Raw genomic sequence first — 18,765 nt, 5'->3', positions numbered from 1 at the left:
ACTTTGGGTGATCATGTTTCAACGTGTTAATGTTTCAGGAGTAGCAGAGGACAACATGCCACTGTTAAGATCCAGATCATGCTAAAAGCATTAAACTTGGCTTTTGGAGATTAGCTTTTCCCCACTTAAAATTAAGAACTTGAAGATTTTAATCAAGATAATCTTAAAATGTCTTAAGGTGCAACTTATTCTGGGGGTGATACTACTTAGAATAGTAAAGACCAAAGGAAAAATTTTGAGTTAATGTTTACTCTTTTATTACTATTTTAATCAAATGGCTTTACAACTTGACCTTTTAAATGTGAATATGTTTTTTTAAAAGAACACTCAGGTATGTGAAGCTGCAACTGCTGTGTTGGAAGTTCATAACCCTAAAAGTCTTATACTTAAGTTTTAAATATGTATATGATAAAAATATTTTGATTGGAGTTTTCTGTGAGGGCAGTTACATTGTCCTGATGACGGCTATTTTGGTGTAGGTAAAGCATCTTTTGGGTATTTGGGAACTGTAAAAATGTCCCCTCAAATAATAATGATGATAATAGCAGGAGCTACCATTTACTGAATGCCTGCTCTGTGATAGGCATTCCTGTAGGCACTTTATATGCATAATTTCTTATCCTCACAACTATCCTGCCAGATAGAATATTATTTTTATTTCATAGATAAGAGAACTAAGCCTAAGAGAAGTCGTCCAGCTTTGAACTCAGGTTTCTCTGACTCCGAAGTTCATATTCTTTCCACTACACTGTGATATTAAAAAGGAATGAGTTGTAGCTGATGCTCATTTAAAACTTATCCATTTTAGCACACGTACACTAAGAAGTTCAAAACAGATCTTATCTTATTCAGTAGACCAAATTCGTTTACCCATGTCACTGAGCCCTATGACTAAAGGGCTCATTTCTTTTCAATTAAACTCAAACACACTGAAATATATCTTAACTAAAACTTTCCCCCAAAAGAAGCATTCTTAAAAGATACTTAAAAAGGTTGTTATTCTTGAAGTGATTTTGATGAATTCAGGGGCAAAAATAGGTTATGCATTTGATTAGATTTCAATCTGCCACTCATACTTGGGAATTTTCCTTTGTTTGGGCATGAAAGAATTCTTGCCATGAGAACGCTTTTGCTCCCTCCCCCTCAACTCTCACCCTCCATCTCTCACCCTCCCTCCATCTCTCACCCTTCAAAAGAATCCAACCCAAAATTACTATCCACTTAGGCTTTCTTTCGGAACCCTCAATACAGTAGACACGCTGAGTCCGTAGATTTGACATTGGAGGTTTGACTATTTGAAAGTGACTCCAAAATTCAAGGAGGAATTGGCTATTATTGCTGATTTGTAGACTGGTATATGGGAGTAAGTGACCAAACTGGTGGGTCAACCAGTTTGACCACCCAGCTCCTGCATCTCCCTTTGGCCCTGTTGTTCTCTACTTGTTGTCTCCATGCCATGATTTAAAACACACACACACAACTTAGCCATCTCTTTATGCTACTGATGGAAGAGAAGAGAAAGTAAATAAGCCTAATAAAATAATAGTTATGAGGTAAAACCAGTTTAAAAATTGTACTCACCCCCCAATAACAGTATTTAACACACGGATGTTAAAAAATAGTTTGTTGAATAAATGCTTAATTTTCTAAGAAACCTAAAAGCCTTCATGATAATGGAATAAAATTCAGGGTGTGTATGTGTTTTAATTAAAGGGGAATGGTTTCTAGTGATAAATATATCCAGGACCAGAATGGCTCTTGTTATCCAAGAGGAAGAAACCAAGAACCTGAGGAAGACAGTATAAATACCAGAATCTGACCCAAAAGGGACCCTTAGATGTGTCCTGGTTAGCCCTTTGACAAATCACTATACCTTAAAGCACATAAAGACATTTATAGTGGTGTTTTAGTTACTTTCACCTCTATTTTGCACTCAATCCATATTTGGTTAATGTTGCTTGGCCCAGACTCCAGCCCTCCTCTCTTTGTATTTGATGCTTTAGACGTTACGGGAATTTCCTCACTGTCTGGCCTGCGATGTGTAGATCCTTCTTCCAATTAGAAGGACGTTACTAAATGCAAATTAGTGCAAAGAGCTGTGGCAGAACCTACAGTTACAATCTCATGAGATGCGAACAGCTTGGAATTCAGGGAGCTAAAGGGAAAATTCGCGTTCATATCCTCTCTTTACCTGTCAGCCTGCTTTTTGTGGAGAGGTTTATCCCACTTTTTCTGAGCCAATGTTGAGTAGAAGGAATAGTGTTGACCACATTCTCTGCAGATTATTGTGCCCCTTACTGCCTTTACAAACTGACAACAATTTCTTCCAAAGAGATTCTTTTTTTTTTTTTTTTTTTTTTTTGTGGAAGATTAGCCCTGAGCTAACTGCTGCCAATCTTTCTCTTTTCGCTGAGGAAGACTGGCCCTGAGCTAACATCCATGCCCATCTTCCTCTACTTTATATGTGGGACGCCTGCCACAGCATGGCTTTTGCCAGGCGGTGCCATGTCCACACCCGAGATCCGAACCGGCAAACCCTGGGCCACGGAAGTGGAATGTGCACATTTAACTGCTGCACCACCAGGCCGACCACCAAAAAGATTCTTAAGAACTTCATTTATAATCTCATATAATGGGTTCATACTATTCCATTATTGGATATATGAGGATTTATTTTACCCATTCTATAGAAGGTAGTGTCTTTAAAAGAGAAGGAAGTAGGTTTTAAATAGGTAAAAAAAAAACCAAAACACTAAGGACAGTCCATTCAGTTTATGAAATAACATGAGCAAAGACATGAGTTTGGAAACAGGGAGACTAGAAGTTAGCAAAAATACATGTCATAAAAGAATAACAATAGGTAAAATTCAGAAGTTTATTTTGCTTTAGTGTTAAAATGCTCACAGACTTCGTTTATTCTACATTTTGCAAAACGGGATTTACAGGGAAGCAGCAGAGTTTTTTAAGACTTAACTATAATTGCATAGTAGTTTGGGATTTCACTATTCATCTTTCCAAATGCAGTATAATAGACTGTAATTTTAGGCAGTATTTAAGCAAATATTACTGATCTGTATAAAATTGCTTATTTTAAAAAGTGAAAAAGTTGTTCCAAAGAAGCTGGTTCCAATCAGTTTTTCTCTCCGGTAGAAAAATTCAGGATATACAAATCAAAGTTGTGGAAGTATTTCTCTGCCTATTCAGTGGTTTCAGATGATAAGCTTTAATGTAACAACTATGAGATGTTGGGCAGTCATAAAAAGTGGTTCCTAAGGGAAGACCTACATTTAATACTTCTTTTTAATGGTACTGAAGGTGTCGTTGAGAGAAAAACAAGAGATTGTTAGGTGCTTCCTACTGCCCAGTACAAAGTCCTGAGGGCCGTGGAGCTGATGGAGTGCACAGTCATGGAGGGCCATGGGGCAGCTCTCTAGGGTCTAGAGACCTATTCTTTGTGGACTCAACCTACCGTTAAAGCTGGAAGGCCTCCTCCTTTGACACGTGAAAAAAGTGAAGCTCTGAGATTTCAAGTGATTTACCCAAATTTCCATAGTGATTGAGAGGACTGACACTTAGAATACCGCCCTTCTAACACCCAGATTTGGCCTGCCTCACGTACTGACCATGGATTCTTTTCTGTCCTGGGAGAGCCCTATACCTATCATGATCCCAGATCTGATCTGTCTAACGTAGCATTCTGGAGATGACTGAGTCAGGAATAGATTGAAATTGGTCCTTCAGTCTCTCCCTCTACTTCCAAAACAATCTAAGGATGTTCTTGGAGCCCCAGTGGTCAAGGGCTAGACTTATCTATTGGGATAGCATACGTAATCACATTTTGGACACGGCTCACCTGACATGGCCTCATTGGAGCCTGTGTACCTGAATTATACCAATTGTTGCAGATTAGCTCTCTTGGTTGGTAAGAGAATTTCCTTTTCTTTTTTTTTAAATGCAAGTCATGCTTTCATTTTAATATAATATCAACCATTCAGCCTTGACATGATTTAAAATGAATGTGGCCACTTTTGCCTTTGAGTGTGCGTGTATGTAAAATAACCTAATTGACAAGCAATCATGAAGTTCTCTTTGAGCCTGATGTTATCCCATCATTCGGAGACTCATTTTGGTTAATTTGTTTTTTCATATAGTTTCTGGTGGGAAAAATGCATTGCTTTAGTACTGAAATTAACTTGATTGAAATATCTTAGACTTTGTCATTTTCCAGTGGCTCAAAAGGTTATTTCCCAAGTGTTTAATTTTTTAAGTACATTGTATATTAATTTAACTGCTACTTTCTGACATTCATCATCCCATGAAAAATTACAACTGCAGGCATTGAACAGATTTTTATTTACACCCCAAATTCCCATTCAGTGTAGAGTTATTTAACTTTGAAGATATCATGCAAATTTGATAAAGATGAGGTTTTTAAAAACTTGAACCATTTATTGATTTGCTAAATATAATTTTCACATTTTCTTTATAGTATTCTATAATATATCTTTCTGAAGGAAACACTTAAAGACTAATGCAACCTACAGGAACTGTTCAATCAGAAATAATGAGTAGAGAGGTCACTTCTCAAGAACATATTGTCTGAAATACTTTCATTTAAGGGTTTCCAGTCTTTGAGGTATTAAGTTCTGCCATGAAAAATATGGACTGCATTGGGCTTCTGAATTCTGTACAACATGTCACGATTTTTGCTCCTAGGCTAAAGATAGAAAGTAAAATAAAATGTTCTTTGTCCATTTAGTTATCCTTGACTCCATGAAATTCTCCAAAGTAATTACTGGTGACCACAATACCACCTACCAGCAAGAGCAGCATTGACCCTGTGCCAACTGCCTTATTGCTGACCACAGCTGCTCTTGACTAGAGCAGATGTTTCTCCTTTTGCCTTGCCAGTAAAATTTTATTGAGCAGTTTTGCAAATATAGAGCAGTATCCTCTGCCTGATGAGCGGCTAGAGATCTTAGCCTTCTTGTGTAATAAGGTTAATTTCTCCTTTCTACCATGAGGCCCTCACTCCTAGCTTCCGTGCATCTTTCCTCCCAGGCCTCACGACTTGTAAACTGCAGTCCTCTTGGGTTTGCTTCCCTACCCACCCATGTAATTTTCCCAAAGAAAATAAGGTTGGAAGAGCAACCACACTTGTGGTTGCAACTTGCTGCTTTAAAAGGCTGTCGCATTGGAACTTTGCTCCTACCAGTTGTGGGTTTGCAAAAAAGAGTTAGGGTACTTTGTTGGGATGTTTTGTTAGGATACTTTTCTGAATTTTTCCACATCTCTTTGGTTTGGATGTTGACTTGGAAATGTCTTTTGAATTAACTTCTTTTGGAGAGCTTTCTGCGTTCCTGAGCACTTCTTGAATCCTTTCCCCATCAAGGCAGCCAAGGGAACTTCTGTACCTGTCATGGATGGTACCTTATTTGAGTGTGAAAACTGAAGCACTTCAAAGGCCTGTTTTGCTTTTGAGTTCGATTAGATGATTTAATACAATTTTTCTCTGTGTTCCATGTCCGGACATAAAGGAATAAATTTTCTAGTTATGGCTGATACTTTTTTTGTTTAAAAAAAGGAAATCTAAAGGACTGCTCACTTCAACAATTACAGCCTATTCCCCAGGACCTTTCAAAGAAAACAACTCATAAAAATACTGGCAATTGAGGGTCTAAGCCCCAGCCTGGCATGAATTCCCACTGAGCCTTGGGCCTAGGGGGGACAGGTGGATGAGAGGGCAAAGGCCATCTGGTGAGAATTTGCCTGCCTTGTGCTTCTTCAGCAGGCAGGAAGTAGCAGTAGCCTGAGTCTCTCAATGGTCATCCCAGGAGTGTGTCACTGTGGGAAGTTATCTAGCCAGCTTTGTGGCAGATGACCAGTTCTGATAGCCTGATTTTAAAGCTCCCAACACATATGATACCGGGACTTCATTGAATATTCTAGTTAGTCTATATTAGGATACACAGGACAAGGTGACTGACTGCTTTAGATAGGTCAAGAGGTTTGAAGCAGTATATTCACTTTTAATACTTTGAACCACTTGGAGTAGTTTAAAGTACTAGTGTACTAAAACTTCATTCTTTTTTGATCTTAAGGAGAGGAACTTGTTTAGGTTAATGTACAGATTCTTTCCCTACTTCCTCTACTACTCCTGCAAAAATTTATTTTTAAAATAAGAACCTTGAAAGCAATACCAGCACTACTAGACTGGGCATTTGGCTCGGGACCGGGGCTTTTTTTTTTTTTTTTTTTTTTTTTGATGTTCCCAGAGCAGAGCACGCCTCAAACTAGGATGAGAAAAGTTCATTTTAATCCTCCAAAGGCTTATTTGCTAGCACAAAAGGTCATGAAACACACCCAAAAACTCTATTGCTGAAATCTTAAGGAGAGAGATCTCAGCAGCAGAGATGGACTCTAGCATCCCAACATAGAATTGTGTCCTTGGCTGAAGAAACAGTTTGTTTAGGGGGGCTGGCCCTGTAGCTGAGTGGTTAAAGTTCTGTGTGCTCCACTTCAGTGGCCCTGGTTCCCAGGTTCAGCTCCCAGGTACAGACCTACTCCACTCGTCAGCTGTGCTGTGGAGGCATCTCACGTACAAAGTAGAGGAAGATTGGCACAAATGTTAGCTCAGAGCTCATCTTCCTCACAAAAGAAAAAGAAGAAAGAAAGAAAGAAAGAGTTTGTTTAGGAGCATCAGTTAATACAAAAGCTACTGAATGGAAGAGTTTCCCTTAACCTGTCTAAGGGAGAACTCTTAGAACTCTTTGTTCATGTGTTTCAGGTACCTCAGAAGAAAATTCTTTAGAGGTAGTCGTAAAATGGTGGCGGAAGGAGTTATTTCCAAGGATGTTTAAGTAGCTATTCTCTGCCCAATATTTTTATAATTACCACCCCTTAATCTGTGATCTGTCAAAAGGGAGAAAGAGTTGTTGTATCTAGCTGGTGGACCCATGGAATACAAAAATGTGATGTCTCAATTTTTTAAAGCTTTCTTTTGAGCTGATTTCTTGGGGTATTAAAATGTCACTTGCCCCAAAGGTTTAAGAATCAGAAATTGAATGAGGCAGACTTGAAGGAGATCAAACACAAGGTACCAAATAACAGCAGCCATGGTGGAACCAGAGAAGGCTGTGAAGTGGCCCCTCTTTTCTATAGGGTAGGTCTTGTCCTTGGGTTTGATTGATGGAAGTCTGAGGAAAGTTCATACCCTGGGCCCAGTAGTGGGCTTTGCCTCGTGATTCTCTGTATGCAGTCAGGCCTCCATGTTCCTAGTTCACTCCTCCTCCTCAGCACATAGATGAAGTCAAAGGGAGAGTAGGGAAGAAAACCCAATTTAAAATTCAAGTGTTGATAATTTTAAAGGTAAGAAGTAGATTTATAAATGACTGCTCCTTCACACAGTGTGAATTCTGAAGTATTGTGAGAGTCGGGCTTGCTGAGCCATTGGAAGAATTCTCCATATATCGTGCAAGTTTTGATGGCAAGAGGACTGGAAGAAAGGCTTGTTTTTCATAAAAAATTGCTTTAGAAACTAAGGTAGTAAGAGAGCACCACTCTGTACTGTATTAGGCCATTATGTCCCAGTGAGTCATGAAGGCGTTAGGGAAACACTGGAGACATCGTAAGAAACATTTGAGTTAACATGTGAGATAAAGAAGATGACTGTCTTTGAAAAGAAACTGAAATTAGAGGACACAGGCTCCCATTTTCGGACAACTAAAGGGAATTCCTTCTAGGAATGTTTCCTTTCCTTACTGATGAACATCCTGTAGGTGGTGAAGACGCAGGGTGAAGAACCAGAAACCAGGCTCTAAGCTCACCGCAGCCATGGGACCTTGGGTAAGTTACTGCCCATCTCAGCTTCAGTTTCCTCACCTGAAAATGAGCGATGAGCCAGATCATCTCTGTGGGCCCTTCGAGTCCAAGGAGTCTATGAATCTGGTTTTTGAACGTTGTCCTACATCAGATAGTCCCAGAAAGGTTTCATCATTTGTGGCTGCCACTGTGATGCTTCGTATCGCTATGAGTGCTTAGTGCTTGGACCACTCAGGAGACCAGTGCTCGCTTCTACTGTTTCCTCCTAGACAGTAATCCACATGACCAAATACCCTCATCCCCCAGCCCTGCCCCAAGAAACCTGTAGCTCAGAAAGGTCATTTCATTTCCTGTGAGCCTGTGAGTCAGTCTTACATCACTGGTCCAAGAGCTGGGCACTGTTTGCCAAACCCAAAGGTGAGACAGTGGAGGCCTCAGCCCCTGCAGACTCTGTCAAGTGGCCTGGCCATCCAGGAATTTCTCAGCCTGGTGACAAGCTGGTGGAGAGTCCAGTTCCTCTGTTAACTTCAGACCTGATTCTAATGAATTTGGGATTCCTTGCTGAAAAAAGACTCGATCGTGGTGTGTCCAAGACTCTGCCCTTGAAACTCTGGGTTGATGACTGATATGTTAGTCTCTTGGGACAGGGCTGAACAGTTGAGAAAAGTAGCAAGAGCATCAGATCTCTGTAGGTCATCTGGCCCCCATAAAAAAGCAATAGCAACTGGGAAAAGGCTAGACTGCTAGGTTCCCAGCTATACTGGGTTATGAGACAAAGCCACCCACTCCATCTTTGTTTATAGAACTCATTTTCAGGAACAAGTGTTTTATAGTGACGTGGAGGTTGTTAAGAAGCTATTTATAATGAGGATCTCAAATATGTGAGCCCTATATCAAGCTTGATCTGAAGGAAATTTCTATGGGTGGCAGTTTAGGAGAAAAAGGGAGAAAAGGATAAGGAAAAAAACTAATAAAAATAGCTGAGATCACTCAACAGTTATCAAGGAACAGATACTACAGTTTTATAACACTGAGTACTAAAAGTATATGCACTCTTAAAAGGCAATTAAAACGTATGCTCTGAAACTATAAAACATTTTCTTTTCATCTGCAACATAGAGGGCAGATTACAACACATTAATAACGTTTTGTTTAGAGTTCAGTTTCTGATGGTTTCCAAATGTAGTCTGTGTAGATTAACCAGAAGGAGTCCAGTTCCCTTTTTTAAGAGCGCTTGTAAAGGAAAGCAATGTGGTAAGATTGTTATGAAAAGAGAGTGTATTTAGGAAATAGCACTTAGCAGGGTCTCTCTGAATGGCTGCCAGGTCAGGAAGCTGAAGTGCAAGGCTTGGCCCTTGTTCAGCCCCCCCAGTTCCAGCTCCTTGACCACACAGTACGTCAGGAACATGTCACAAGCCAGCCAGGAAGACTCAGCCCCGCCCATGGGCCAGCTTGGCACGGCTGCTTTCACATAACCCAGGGCTCCAGAGGGGCCGGAGGCAGGCATTCCAGGGCCACGGGAACATGCAATTTTTTAAAATAGAAATGAAGAACTTAAAAAAAAAAGCCTGGGAATCAAACAGTTGCTGAGTCCTTATGGAACATGGTCCCTCATGGAGAATGTCAGAGCTGAAAAGGGCCTTAAAGGTTATCTCATTCTCTGCCCTTGTCTTACAGACAAGGAAACTGACCTGCCTACAACTTAGTGACAGAGCGAATAGTGGAATCTGTATTTCTCAGTTGTCAGTCTGCTAAATCCACTGGCTTCTACCTCAGGGGTCTAAGCCTTCTGTCTTAGGAGATCTCTCCTGTCCTTAGCATCCTGTTGTACTGTTTGGGAATTCTGTGGACCCCCTCCCCCTTGGATTTTGGCTGTCCAATGATTTGTTGTTCTACTGTTTGCTCCTACGGTTCCCAACCACTCTATATCTCAAACTCAGTTTCTTCCTCTGCAAAATGGAGATAATATCAATGTTAAGTCCTCATAGAGTTGCTATAAGGATTGACTGAATAAATACATGTAACAATTACAGTGCCTGGCCCTTAATAAGGGCTCAATAATGTGAGCCATTATTATCATTGATAATAGCATCTATTGGCATTATTACTTTCATTTGTGTTGTCATTATTATCACTACTGTTGTTTCTGCAGTTGCTACATCATCAGTCACCCTCAGGAAAGTGGGCTGGGGGGATGTGACGTCAGCTCTGTCACTAGTGGACTGTCACGCCCAGGATTGAAGGGCCGGTAAAGGGGATGCTGAGTCACGAACACCTCTGGGCCAGGGCTTCCTGAAGTCCTATCGTCAGGTCTCAGCTGAGGAGCAGAGGTTTAGAAGTGTTTCTTGTTGTTGTTCCCTTTTGTTTTGAGACAGGTTTGCTTTTCTAACTTTGTTATGTAATTTTAGTTAAAAGGGACTTTAGAGATGATTGAGTAATTATATGTTATAGTTCAGCCTCCTCCGTTTACACTGGGAAGACTGAGGCACAGAAAGATAAAGTGATTTGCCGTATGTCTTGCCACCCTAACTTCGCGTTTGACTGGAGCTCTTTTCTTATTTATATGTAAAAGGAAAACTGGAGGAGAAAGAACCTAGGATAGTATCCACAAGACCTAAATCTTTTAGCCTTTCTTCTACTTTAGGCCCGCTGCGACCCTATTTAAAACCCCAGTTTTGACGTTATTCCTTAGTCAGCGTAGCGGCAACCATGAGGAAAAATTCAAAAGAGCCAGCCCCTTCCTTAGGTACTATTAGAGAACAATCCCCTATAAAAGTTAAGTGGATGTTTGTTTTTTATTTAAACCCTTGAAGAGATTTAACCCTGTCGGGTTGCTACTGCCTCAGCACAGCAGTGTCCTTTGGGGCCTCACAAAATATTACTTGAAAGAAGACTTACCTTCAGGTTGCTTTAAAAACTATGACAAGCACGTTTCTTTGCTTAATATAAGGCTTACTGGTTTAGAGAGTAAAATTAATTTCTCAGTTTATGCCCCAATTGTCTTTTTCTTGGGCTTTTATTTCTCCTTTGCCCTAGTGTCAAATCAGTTTTCTTGTTTTTTCTAAAACGCTTGATCAAGTAGTTGATAAGATTAGAAAATTTAACTATTCTGCTTTAAGTAGCAAATAAATATGGTATTTTGTTGCTGGAAAGGTCTTACATCCTTACCAACAACATCAACCATTATTTACCTAGAAAAATCAACCATAAATTCATCGCAACCTTCAATTAGAACATTTTAGCTTTTTCCTTTCAAGATTTTTAAGTTCTAGTATTGCCAGATTACGTTGAAATATCCCTGTTATGTCATCTCACTTTCTCTTTCCTGGTGCCTTCCTCTTTGGGATTCTCTTTGGTTTCAATAATCTAAATTTGTTCTGAAGGCACCAAAGCAGATTTTCAAAGAGCTGTGCTTGTCACAGAGAGAGCACAATGACTTATTGAAGTTTCAGATTTTCCTCTGTTTGGAACTACTGAAGATTGGAACAGATTCTACATTCTTATCTCTACCCTAGAGTTGGATGAAAATATCCAAGTTTTCCTTTCTCTGGTGCTTGTCAAAAATACCCTTCTGAACCAATCATATTCCTCACTTTCCAAAGAGCAAGACCAAAGCTCAAGCGGTATCTACTCATCTCAAGGTCAGCTGACAAGGTAAGAAGAGAGCTTGGATGAGTGCACCCAAGTTTCTTTCCCGTACAGCCAGAAGACCTCCAGAATACACTTTCTTTAGTTTACACATTTCACTTTACTACATTTCTTCTTAGTTTGACAATATCTGGAAAACATCATAGGAAACTAATGGTGACTACCGATGGGCAGAGACTTTTTTTTTGCGTATGTGTGAGAGGAAGATTTGCCCTGAGCTAATATCTGTTGCCAATCTTCCTCTTTTTGCTTGAGGAAGATTATTGCTGAGCTGACATCTGTGCCAATCTTCCTCTGTTTTACGTGGGATGATGCCCCAGCATGGCTTGCCGAGTGGTGCTAGGTCTGCGCCCAGGATCCAACCCTGTGAACCTCGGGCTGCCGAAGCAGAGCACGCAAACTTAACCACTATGCCAACCGGGCCAGCCCCAGGCAGAGACTTGTGAATATTATCACTACCCATAAGTCTTCCCATCCTTCTCTGGAACCACACTGGACACATGCTCGCACCCTGTCCTGTTAGTGTGAGCCCTTGAATTAGAGTAAACTTGGCTTTGTGCTTCCATCTTGGTAGTTGGCTTAAGTGCCAACTGTATGTATTGAGAGAAGCTTTTCTGTTAGAATACTCATTCCTTGGAAGACTTTTATAAATACTTTTTTTGCTTGACCATAACGTGTGTAGGGTTTTGGGGCTAAAGCTTTGCCGATAGAGCTGCTCATGTGGAAAACCTTACCCACAGCTTTGTTTTCCCTGAACTGTTTGTAGAAAAGTTCTGGCAATTTGTTTAGATGTTCAATAACACCTAATAAAATAATAAGAGGATAAGGTTTGACTCTAAGGAAGTTTGAGGCCTTAATAATTTTCTTACCACACTACTCTCTGCAACTTTGCTCCTAGACTTTGGGGATGGGAGGTGCTACCCTCTCCTTTTTCCCCTGAAAAGTGAGTGTCAGCAAACTGAGAGGTTATTTTCTGAAACTCCAAGTCACAAGTATATCATTTTTATTTTCTGACTTTTGATCTTTACTTTTGACAGTTAGTAAATGTTTCTTACCCACTGTCAACCTCTACTGATAGTCATCGAATAAATGGACCAATGGCTCATCACATAGTTGAGGCTTCCTTTTTGATATGAAAGCGCTGTATTTCAAAGTGCCTTCAAAGTGATCTTGAGCTGGACCAGACTACATGGGATCATCAAGCCTTCTATCTTCAAGCCAAGGGGTAGTTCTTTTTGTTGATTTTTTAAAAATTTAGTGTCTTTGTCCATGGAGTGCTATGCATCCAAGGTTGATGCCCACTTCTTGCCTTTAAAACTGTTGAGTCTTAGGGCCGGAGAGGGATGGGTAGGATACATAGGTGAACAAGAGACACAGCCACACAAAAACAAACCATTTCAGAAGGGATCTAAGGGTTTTAGGATGGTTTGTATCTCGTGACACAGGAACCCAAAGTCATTTCCACAGCCTCAAGCCCAACCCCAGCAGATGGTCTTTGAGCAACCTACTGGTAAGGGGTGGACCTTATTACTGCACACGAGTGTGTGTCTCTGAGCAATTCCTGGGGTGAACTCAAGTTCTGTTTGAGGTATTTTCTCTACCAAATTGGGAATTTTTGATTTTTAAAAAATGTATATTATGTTTTATTCTTATAGAACATTTCTACTTATATCTTTTTAAATCTAAACCTATGAGATAAATGTTGTCATCCCCATTTTACTGATACGGCATAGAGAAAGAAACTCAGATAAAATCACATTGCTAATAAAAGGCAGAACTCTGGTATTCAACCCATGTCCTCAGTCATTCCTTCAAGAATGCTTTTTACCAAATTACCTTCCTTTGAGTGGAATACTTCAGTGGCCCCAGGAGAATCTTTATGTATCCGAAAATAGCAAATATTTTGATTGTGTCAAAATATTTTCTCCTCAAAAAGTTAATGATGTGCTGCTACCTTCAAATAATAGAAATCCAAATTCATTAATTTCTTGTTTAAGGTAACATAGTGTAGTGGGAGGAACGTGGAATTTGGGAGCCACCAAATAATTCAAAATATGACTCTGTTCTGCAGTAAAAATGTGGGCCCTTCCCTCAGCCTGTTTCTTCTTCTATACAAATGCAAACAGCAAACTGCCTCAGAGGAGTCTAATTGAAATGACAGAGCCTGGTGCCAAGCATTAATAATAACCAACTCAAGTCTCCCTTCCCATTTTCACTTGGGTTCAAACCGATCTTTTCATCTCTAGAGCATGCCTTCTACCTTCCCACCTTTGTTTTCCCTGAGAAGCCCTCCTATCATCAGTGTCCCCTTATACACTCCTTTTTAGCCACCTATAGAATTTCTACTCATTTCAAGGTTTGGATCAGATACTCCTCCTCCTTGTAGCCTTTTCTGATCATTCCAATCAGAAATTGTCTCTCTTTCTCTGACTGCCTATGTCTTTAAAAATCACTGCCCTCATGTGGCACTTATCATGTGTTGTCTTATGTAATCTTTATTTATATATCTTGATTATCTTTTTCTCAGACTTTAAATTCATTGTAGAAAGGAGTTGAAACTTCTTGGCTCTAGATATCCAACATAATTTGTAGCGTGCTTCCTGGGATGTTGCATGTTATGGTCAAAAGAACACAAATTTTAAAGGCAGGCTTATCTGCGTTTGAATCTTGGGTCTGCCACTTCCTTACTAGCTGTTGACCTTAGACAAGTTACTTCACCCTCTGAAGCTCTGTAAAATGTAAATAATTATACCTACTTCATGGTATCACTGTATGGATTAAATGCAATAACATTTAGAATGCCCAGCCCCAAATAGGTACTTAATAAATGTTAGAATGTTTCCCTTGATCATAATAAAAAATGGATTAAGAAAGTAGGATGATGCTCACCCCTTATGCCATGATTTTCTGAACAGGAGGTTTATTGATAATAATTTTAGTAGACTCATCTAATATGATGGGGACTGGCATACACTCTCTGTAGTTTATTTGGGAAGCCAAGTTACTCTGTGGGAGAGTCACAGAACACTAGCTAAATATTGACAACTGACTATTTCATCCCATCCCAGCATATGGATTTGTATTTGTAATTCCCCCTAGATAAGATTTTACTGTCCCTCTTAATTTTATTAATCCATTCTAAACTGACAGATGTTGTGGTGAGCCTTGAGCTCTTGGGGATTCTTATTTCATTCTGATTAAAAGATGAGTTTCCTTCTTAAACCCAAGGGTCTAAGTATACACTGCCCTTCTCTCCTAAACAGCTTATTTGAATGTCAGAAGTAAACTTGTTATTCTCTATTGGATACTAAAGAAGCTTTCTAGTATCTGAGCCCTTACTAAAATGTTTTCTTCTAGTAGGCAGAAGAGTGCTATGGGGATAGATTAGCAGTAGTACCCAGTACTTCATAGTTGCTTAGTAAATGGTACTATGATCTTTACTTTTTATTTACTTTTTTATTTTGGAAGAGGCTGGGGTAGTAAGCACAACTCACAGAACTAATCAATATTGATCTCTCTTCTTCTCAAGGGCACGTAGAATCTGAGAACACTGAAATTCAGCCAGTTAATGACCCAGAGTCTTGGTCAGTGTTCCAGTATGATTTGTACTTTGTTCTTATTAGAATCTAGCTCTGACATTAATAGCATAACAATTGTCAGTTCCTATCCACAACCTCTGTTTAACACCAGAGAAGCTGAGGTTGCTTAAGTCGTGGTCCATTCTTAGGTTACTGGCTACTATGTGAGCTGCGACTCCAGAAAGCAAGTTGGTCTGCGTAAGAATTTTAATGAAGCCATTTAAGTTTTCCACCCACGGAGCTGGTTCTCTTGGTTTTTTCCCTTTTGTCAGCCTACCTTCAAGAAGAGGCTCATGTTCTTTCCCAGAGCACCAGCCTTAGAATGGGCAGTTGTCCATTCCTGGCCTAGGACAATCATACTGGAGATCTCCCTGGACACCAGACACTTGCTATCGCTTCTGCTCTCCTGTTGGGTGATCCTCTAGTGCTTTTAGGGGCACCTGAGGTCATCTTTTTCCTTAGTGGGTGTCACGCGGTGGCATCTTTACTGAATAGAAATGTGGATTTGCTTGCTATCACTTTGGACTGGCAACAGCTACTATTTATTGAACTTCTGTGTGAGTTAAGCACTGCACAGGTTGCTTAACATAAATTGTCATTAATCCTCCCAACAATCCTTAAAGGTAGGTATCAGTATACCCATTTTACAGATATGTATTGGAGAAGTTAAGTAACTTGTCCGAATTACTAAATACCAAAGCCAAGACTTCACTTCAAAGCCCTATTTTTCCACTGTGTTTATAGTAAGCTCAAAATGCCCCTGGAACTCTGAAATCACTGTGGTGTTTCACACTAACATTACCAGAAATTCCCAGGACATTAATGCAGTGACCAGAGTTGAATGTATTGAGGCATTAGCCAATTCGAAAACAGTAGATTTCCACAGCTCTACAAGAAAACCCAGAGAAGCCCAAGTACATTAGACAAATTGGAATTGAAAAGCTTAAGTAAAAATATTCACTTTAAGATCATCTGTTTATACTGACACAAGGTCTATGGAAAATGAGGGAGCCGGCATCATGTTTCTGAAATATGCAATTTTACAATGGGAACGTGTTATAAAACGCCCTGCCACTGTTGTTTTCCTTGGGATTTAGGGTGAGAGACATGAAGGCTGACAACTCTCTTCCTGTTGTAGGTCAGAGCTTCAAGGAACTCTGTAATCTTCCCACCAGCTTTATTCTCTCCTGGAACTCACGGGTAAAATTAGATGCTGGCTGGACTTCAGTAGTTGAGTTGAAAGCTTTCGGAGGCCAAGTCAGACAACTGTAGCAGACTGCTTTCTCACAGTACCACTTGGAGAGACACTTTGTACAGACTAACATAGTTTGGTAAACTGATGAGTGTCTGACAATTCTGCCATAAAGCACCATTAACAACAATGCCCATAGGAGCAGAAGAAAATTATCTTTGTGTGGTTAATCTCCTTGGAAACAGGATAAGGCTTTATCTTCCTTTTACCAATAGGCTGCATTTACCTCTTGATGTTGCTTTACTACATGTGTACTCTTAAAGTTAAAAAAACTAAAACCTCTCTATGTGAGGATTTAGATACTCTCAAGTTGGAATTCTTTTATCATGAACATTCTAATTGACTCTAGAAGGCAAACATGGTGAAAAGGGTGTGGGAAGAAATCATTTAGAGAATGAGAGCTCTCCCAAACCAGCATCGAACACATTCATCTAATTTGACACATTTTGCCTGGAAGTCACAGAAAGAGACTGAGGTGCCCCCATCAGAATAGAGAGTTAGAGACTAAAACCAGACTAAAAAGGGCTGACCCATTAGGGAAGTACCTCTCTGGGGAGCGGGTGGGCAGGAAAAGAAGGTTAGATGACAGTTATTAAACACTGAATCAAGAATACGTTCAGAGAGGCTGCTGCCCAGGAAAATCCTCCTTCCCAGACTTAGCTGGGCAGGGGACAGTTAAGGAAAAGGAGTTCTGCTTTTTCTCTGCTGCAGGATGCTACCCCCTGACCCTTTATAAGTCAGCTTTGCTTGATTACTTCTTTTAATTCAAGACTCAAAACAGCTTGTAAAGTTTTTTTTATCATTCCTTTCCAGATTGTGTGGGCCACACTGTAGCATGCGTTTTCCCTTTGTCCACATCTGTTTTCCAACCTCATTACTCTTCTGTTATTACATTCATTTAAAAAAAAAAAAAAAAAAAAAAGAGCTGTTTATTTCTTTTCTGCATGTTTTCTCCCCAGTTTCAAAAGCTAAAATGGTAAATCATGTGATGTTTGATGTGACCATCTCCACAATTTCTAGTATATGGATTGATGGTTGCTTATACAGGAATTGGTTGAACCTTACTGTTTACATTAGCTAGAGCAAGCCAAGGCTCACAACTCACATAATGCTGTTTCAGTGTAGACTGCGATTGTCGCGACTTCTTGTTTCTGTATTAGAATGTTACATCATACTCTCCAGGGCACATAGTAATAACATGACTTTTTTGACTGGTGTGACTCCTGAGCACTTTAATTTGAATATAATTATTTAAAGGCAAATTGAAGCTGGGAGGCCTAGCTTTAGGATTTATAGTGGTTTTACTTAGTGAAGAGAAGGCTAAGAGAAATGAGACAAGGATGCCCATTAACGTCACTTCTGTTCAACATTGTATGGAAGTGCTAGTCAATGCAATGAAGTAAGAACAAGAGATAAGAGATATTGGAATTGGAAAGAAAGAGACATAGCTGACCTTATTTGCAAATGGTATGGTTTGCTACATAGAAAATCCAGGAGAACCAACAAACTATTAGAATTAATAAGAGTTCAACAAGGTTGCTGGATACAGAAATTGATGGTGTTCCTATATACCAGCAATAACCAATTAGAGAAAAATCCTATTTACAATAACAGTCAAAAGCACAAAGAAGCCAGGAATAAGCCTTAGAAAAGATGTGCAAAACATTTATAGAAAATTTACAAAAGTAAATTGAAAGGATGAAAGAAGGCCTAAATAAGTGGATATAACATGTTCATTGTTAAGAAAACTCAATGTATTAAATTTGTCAATTATCTTCAAATTAAATGAAATTCTCATCAAAATCATAATAGATTTTGAATCAGTCAAAGGCCTGGCAGGAAACCAATGGCACACACAGAAGTGTTTACTGAAGAGGGTTAATGAAAGGCCTATTTACAAAGGTTTGGACAAAGTTTAGGGAAACCAAGAAACCAACAGAGGAAGGCAAAGCACCCTAAGCTATCAAAAGCAAGAAGCCTTTAGCATCCCTGAGTCTGAAACAGCAAGGGGCGGAGCAGCTGTCAGAACCCAGAGAGTGCTGTGGCTGTAGCTTTAGGAGAAGCTCACCTGACAGGCCTTCAGGAGAGGAACAGCCACTGCTAACCTGGACCCTGTGGCAAGAAAGCTGATTTTTTTTCTCTTGCTCTTCATTTTCCTGCCATTGACCCTCATTGGCTGAATCTAAGATGAAGGGACCCAGTTGATGCTGTCCATCTGGAGGACAGCCTCATAGGGATAGAGGAAGGTAGAGAAAAGTGGATCTGAAGGAGCAATCAGAGAATATTCAGTACAGGTTTTTTTCCATAAAATTTTTCAAGGTGGTCTTGAATTTCATGTGTAAGGCCAAAGGGTCGAAAATAGCCAAGAAGAATTTTGGAAAACAACAGACCTATTATGATTTTCATTAGAATCTTGTTCAATTTCTGTCCTACCAGATATTAAAATGGATTATAAACTGTAATAAT

At 39.7% G+C, this 18,765-nt stretch overlaps 1 protein-coding gene across 20 annotated transcripts in view; it reads left to right on the top strand.

The window, feature by feature from the left end:
- Positions 1-18,765, top strand: part of BCAS3 (BCAS3 microtubule associated cell migration factor) — a 569,320-nt gene that overhangs the window by 440,945 nt on the left and 109,610 nt on the right. The window lies entirely within an intron of this gene.

This window comes from Equus przewalskii, chromosome 10 (assembly GCF_037783145.1).
Source record: "Equus przewalskii isolate Varuska chromosome 10, EquPr2, whole genome shotgun sequence".
Classification (NCBI taxonomy): Eukaryota; Metazoa; Chordata; class Mammalia; order Perissodactyla; family Equidae; genus Equus; species Equus przewalskii.
This window is presented reverse-complemented; position numbering and strand designations above follow the sequence as displayed.